Source organism: Lethenteron reissneri, chromosome 46 (assembly GCF_015708825.2).
Source record: "Lethenteron reissneri isolate LAM-NWPU_2019-01 chromosome 46, ASM1570882v1, whole genome shotgun sequence".
Lineage (NCBI taxonomy): Eukaryota > Metazoa > Chordata > Hyperoartia > Petromyzontiformes > Petromyzontidae > Lethenteron > Lethenteron reissneri.
Window position 1 is genome coordinate 7,006,907 of NC_083824.1, and position 6,136 is coordinate 7,013,042.

A 6,136-nucleotide genomic window follows, 5' to 3' on the forward strand; every position below is an offset into this window, starting at 1 on the left:
TTAGCACGGCTGGTTATGTTCGGTGCGAAATTTCAACATGCATACGAATGGCTGGGGCTTTTTCACGCACTCCCGATGTCCCTTCCACTCAAAATTCATTACACAAAGAATGGAACTGGCTGCTCGTTTCAAAGCAGGATCGTTCTTTAAAAAAAAAAAACATCCACAAGCGTGTGAAATAACGATTTTACCGATTCGATATGACCACTTATATATATAATAACGCGTTGCGGCACAGAGCAAAGCAGTGAAGCATTCTTTCGATGTGCAACGAACACCGTGATTTTACCGAGCCTCGTGCAGAATCTCCAACATTTCATGTCAATGCCCAGGGAAACTTGTTTAGGAGGTTTTGGTTTCACCTCATTAGGAGCAGGGTCAACCGACAGTTCAATATTGCTTAAAGTTTCGTGCTAAACGCACGTATATGTCCTTTCATCAATGGACCAAGTACTGTTGGCTTACACGGAGTGTGAGGCTGAAGCTGATAAAAATAAAGCGATGCCCGCGACCGATAATTATTAGCAGCTTACACAGATAGCATCCGTATAATTGAAGTCTTCATAAATCAATACATTGACAAAGAGATGTTAAACAAATATTACAACATATTAATATATATTAAATGGTGAACAATATCGTGGACAGGGAAGATTTGTGGTTTTAAACAAGCACAATTCTTTTAAAAACGCCAGCATAATAATTGAAAGCGGTCATTAACAACAGCAGTATAATGCACGGTTGTACATCAAGGTATATTGAGCAGGTGGTCACTTGGATTATAAAGCAAAATGTATAGGATATGCAGGAAGATGTTCAGGCAAGCTTGTGTGGTATTCTTAGGTTTTTTCGGTAAAGTCACGTAGGTAAAACATTTAAATTAATAAAAGTAAAATAAAATAAAAATCACGACGTTTCGGAGGCAACACAAGCCTCCGTCTTGCCTCCGAAACGTCGTGATTTTTATTTTATTTTACTTTTATTAATTTTAATGTTTTACCGTACGTGACTTTACCGAAAAAACCTAAGAATATGAATCCTTGCAGTCACGAAAGCTTCAAATCTAGAATTAAGCTTGTGTGGCTTCTTTGGCTTTAACCCCTCTCACTCCATAACCCTCCAAAAAGTGCATCCCAAGTGCCATCACGTGACGAGATGAAGTGTCCATTCACAAGCCTCGCAAGACGCGTGTCACCCCGTGTTACGGCGATGTCGTTTTTGTGCAGGCAAGTCCTCCAACAGCAACGACGAGGGTTGTAGAGAGAGAGAAGGGAATGGATGCTTTGCCTTTTGACATTAACCCCGATAGCACGATCAAGAAGAGCATTTGGCGAAGCGGGTTGGGGGGGGGGAGAGAGAAAAAAGAAACGTGGTAAACAACAGTGTGGAAATAGCGCAAGAGTGATGTCGCTACTAGGAGCGTATCCGAAATTCGTGGTAGATTGTTTCAGAGACACAGCCTTGGATGCGTGTCGCTTACACGATGAGTCGTTTGCGTCATCCTCTTGAAAAAAAGTGAGCGTTTTTTTTATCTGAACTACAAAAAATTAAAAAGGAACATGAATCCAGGTTTAAAATAAAAATAAAAACTTACAAAAATAGAAAAGACAAAAAAAGGTGAACTACACCATAAAAACAACTGCATTTGCCTGTATTGAATTATTCCCAGTCACGGACCAAGAGTCATGTTTGGTGTAGAGCCAAGTAATTGTTTTCCCTTCTTCAGACTCATGCTACTGGCGACAAAATACACAAGAAGTGGGGCCTAGTGAACTCCAAAAACAGGCCACTTTCGCCACAATTATTCCTAACCACTCAAAGAGGCTCGTCACGGCCATGTTCTGTTCTGCAGTGTCTCACAAGCAGGGCAGACTCTCAGTAACGATAATGCAGCACCTTTCACACGGCAGCGTCGTGGATCATTACCCCCAGAGACCTGTCTGTCCAGCCATCCAGGCAGCCAAGACGCCATCGTAGCAAACTTCAGCACCACGACTAACGGCACCACGCCAAATGCAGACGACCGTCGCTCTCGCTCCTCCTCTCCCTCCATCCGCTCCTTCTGGCTATACTCTTAGTTCTTTCGGTAAAGTCACGTAGGTAAAAAATGAAATTAATTTTAATTTCATGAAATTAATTTAATTTCATTTTTTACCTACGTGACTTTACCGAAAGAACTAAGAGTATGAATCCTTGCAGTCACGAAAGCTTCAAATCTAGAATCCTTCCGGCTACTTTATATCGAGCGGCTGAAACGGTTACCCAGGGGGCACCAGTGAGGCAACTCGTGCTGTATTCCACAACTCAGGAGAACATTACTCAGATCTGTAAATAATGACAAAACCACAATCTTTCGATTTAAAGCTTTCGTGACTGCAGGGATTCATCTTCTTGGTTCTTTCGGTAAAGTCACGTAGAAGGAAAATAATAAAAGAATAAAAATTAAACAAGTCATTATGCTCATTCAGACGCTCTCTTTCCGACAGACCCGTTCTTCACCTGAGGACGGCTGCTTGCGTTGAGGCTGGAACGTCGTGAGAATGATTTTATTATGTTTTATTTGTATTATTTTATTATTTCCCTTCTACGTGACTTGACCGAAAGAACCAAGAAGATAAAACCACAATCATAACAGAATAATAGTGCAGGCCAGGTTAAAGTATTGTCAATAATTATATAATCAGCCCCCCTCCCCCCCCAGCCCGATTTTGAATGACATTATAATGAGTGCATGTTTTTAAACGGCGTATTAAAACATCACTTTTTAGATTGGCTTTTAATTAGGATGCCACGATTGTGTTATTATGATGCTTTTTAATTATACGTGTAGTTTATTTTAATGTTACGTCTTTTTAACGTGTTAATCTTATTGTTGTTGAAATCGTGTAAGTCGCTTTTAATTTGTCTTGTAAATCACTTTGTATTGCATTTCACGCACGAATTGTGCAAAAAAGTACATTTTGATTTGATTTCATTGAATGCACCGATTGCCAATCATGCTTTCCCACAGAAGCCTCTGTGGGATTTCCAAGAGGCAGAATAAGGCCGTGAGCTTTACAATAATAGCCCGACACCCTTTGCCAAACTAACAATATAAAGAGTTGTGCTGGCCGGCCTGGCATCATGAAACAGGTGACCCACCGTATGACAACAACAGATGACAATTGACCGAGGGGGTCCTAATAACAATAATAATCCAAAATAACAAATGTCACTACCCTAATGCGGTTATACATCATTATAAATCGTCTTCCCATTTCGCTAAATATTTTAAGTGATAGCGGAGAACAGTTTAGCAGAAGGAAGAAAGATCCACGTTCACTTGGGGAAAAAAATGAGAATAACTGGGAGACAGAGAGAATTACTTCATAACATTTAACAGGCATCTTCTCGTAATAAAAATGCAAAGATTGCCAGTTGAAATTTTCTTCAATTTGTCCACCCAGCAGTATAAATAGGTTCACCGCATATGTGTCTATGTATGTTGGACTTCTTTCGCACCGAACGTAGCCAACCGTGCTCATCGGAGATAGTTGATCGGCTGATCCCGTGTGTTGGTGGGGTAAAGTGCCGGTGTCATCTCTTCCAAGACGTCTGGCCAGCGTGGCAGGGTACAACAAATGCATTATAGAGGAGACCTCTACAACAGTGGTGTGAGCAGGACATTTCAGGGCTCCACCTTTAACTTTTCAGTCGTAAACACATCGTAGCCTGCCACCTTGATTGACGGTGACATTACGTACAACTATTTTTTAACAACAGCAAGGTCGCAAACAAACGAATGCTTTAAGACTGCCACGCGTTACGAGATTCATAAACACATCGTGGACAAATTAAGAATTACGAGGAACTGGAAACATTAAAATTGCGTCGCGCGAGAGTGCGGGGGCACGATACATGCGGAGGTCACAACCGGGAGCTCAGAGGACATTCCGCTGTTAAGAGAAACAGCCTGTGAAATGAACATGTAATCAGAGAGCCAGATTCTATGGCTAATAGGGCTGAACGGATCATGATTTGGCTTTAACCAGCAAAGCTTCACGGGGGATTTGCTGCCAGTGACTGCAACTCATCCTGACGTCCAGTCTTTGCATTTGAATAGCACGAACACAGCCAGAGTGCTGCCCGACTGAAACATGTACATCATCATCATCGTCACTAGCCATGATCAATCCACTGCTGCATGAAGGCGTCTCCATGCCATGCTTGTCGTTGCGGTTAATTGGACATACTTCACAACGCAGGTCAGTGTGAATTGGTACAGGGCGGGTAACTGAACAGCTGCTCCGCACAAATTTGATTTTGCACGCGAATACAACATGCATGGAGATGGAGCTTTGTGATCAGTTAACGCGCAGGAGTGAGATGGATCGTGGCAGAGCAGAACTGTGAGGAATGCAGTGTGGAGGGGACCTTTACCCAGCAGCAGATTGACAAATGGAGAATCGTTACATTAAATCTCATGTACTATTATACACACACAAAATGAAGATAAGGATGCTATTCCTAGAGCTGAAAAACGAAGAGGATTAGATATGAAAAGTGCAAGTAAACACAACTCAGCAGTTGCGTAGCGTTTCAGATGTGATATTGAAAAGTCACAAATACCCAAGTAACCGATATTCAAATGTTACTGTCAATTGTGTTATCTCATGATTAATACACGAACGCTGGGGTGATATATCAGCCAACCATTATCCTTCTTATGCTTCTTATTTACTAGCTTGCCATGGTGGCGAGGTGTTATCTACCTTGTCTAGTATGCAGGAGGTCCTGGATTCGATCCCGACCCTGACACCTGCTGCATATTTGGAGTTTGCATGTTCAACCCCTGGTCAAGTGGATTTTTCTCCAGGCCCTCCGGTTTTCACCTCCACATTTGCAATCAACGAGCATTGAGAGTATTTCGCTGCTATAAAATGTCCATGCCAGAAGCCACGTCGTGGAGCCATCATTTGTGGCCAGGTGGCGTTTGAAAAAAAGAGCCATATAAAGCAATCTGCCTCAGCAGCAGACCATGCTTTCCCAGCTGATGATGGACGCTTGTGTTGCGCCCGAAACGTCGTGATTTATTTTATTTTATACCTACGTGACTTTACCAAAAGAAACAAAGAGTATAGAGCCATTTAACTCAGTGGGTCTTATCTAGTAAAATAAAAAAAATACTCTTTGGTTCTTTCGGTAAAGTCACGTAGGTATAAAATAAAACAAAACAAATCACGACGTTTCGATGGCAACACAAGCGATCGTCATCAGGCAAAGGAGTCAGCCTGTAAAGGCAAACTGTTTAGTCGTGATTTGTTTTATTTTATTTCTAACTGCGTGACTTTACCGAAAGAACCAAAGAGTATGGATTCCTGCAGTCACGAAAGCTTCAAATCAAGAAAAAAATCGTTTCGTTTAGTTTAACAGTTTGAAAATAGCAACATGGCTACGATTGTATGTTTTAATGCTGTCCACCATTCCACGGCATCTGGGGTGGGAACTGAGCGGAGACTGCCTGTCCCACCAGAATATGCGTCATTTAGTGGGCAGTCATCAGTGATGCGCCTAATGGTTTGCATCTCATTGCGTTCACACTTTGGTGAGTCCCTTGACCAACCACTTATGTAGGAAATATGCAACCATCATGTCCCCGTGATTCAGTGCCCTATCTTGTTGCCGGAAACCTTTTCCATCTGTGAATGTGAACTTAAATAAGTTAATGGGGGGTTGTCTTTAAATCAGAGAGTATCAGAGCAGAAGTTCAATAGAAATCCAATAAACGCGAAACTGAATGAGTGTGTGAATGACAACGGTACTTAAACTGCTAAAGCATTATCAAATTAGGCTTCCAGAGCACTGCCAATGTTGATCCTGATATTTTATGCGTGTGTGTAAATAATGATACGTGAACAGTTAGCGGAGTTAAGCAGTGATGCAGACGGAAGTGCACAGTGCGACGAATCAGCTTACCCGAGATAAATTCAGCTGAAATCAGTGGTGAGCGATATCTAACCCCGTGAACTCATCCCGCACCCCAAGACTCCCACCACCGTTCACCAACCCACAGTGACCAATGTGGTGAACAGTGGCGGCTCCTGCAAAATCTCTCAGGGGGGGCAAATGTCTGGATGATTGATAAGGATAAGGTCCA